Here is a 283-nt window from a genome sequence, read left to right as displayed (position 1 = left end):
GGCTGCCACAGACCCTCCTGGGTTGGGCCCAGCTCCCAGGTAAGGCCTTTGCAGAATCCTCCCCTCCCGCCTTTCTCTCCTCCCCACCCGCTTGTCTGTGACTTGGGCCCTGACTCTCAGCAGCACGATGGGCACGATGGGCACGAGGAAGGGCTGAGGGTTCCAGGGGCCGAGTGCCTCGCCCCGCCCTCCCTGGTTCCCGGACCTGCCTGAGGGGCCTCCGACTGCTGGGTTGGGTCGGGAAAGCCCCGAGCCTCAGTTTCTCCAACTGCAACGTGAGATT

The sequence above is a fragment of the Myotis brandtii genome, unplaced genomic scaffold (assembly GCF_000412655.1).
Source record: "Myotis brandtii unplaced genomic scaffold, ASM41265v1 scaffold633, whole genome shotgun sequence".
In the NCBI taxonomy this organism is placed as follows: domain Eukaryota; kingdom Metazoa; phylum Chordata; class Mammalia; order Chiroptera; family Vespertilionidae; genus Myotis; species Myotis brandtii.
The sequence above is the reverse complement of the archived record's forward strand: the minus strand, read 5'-3'. Positions refer to the sequence as shown.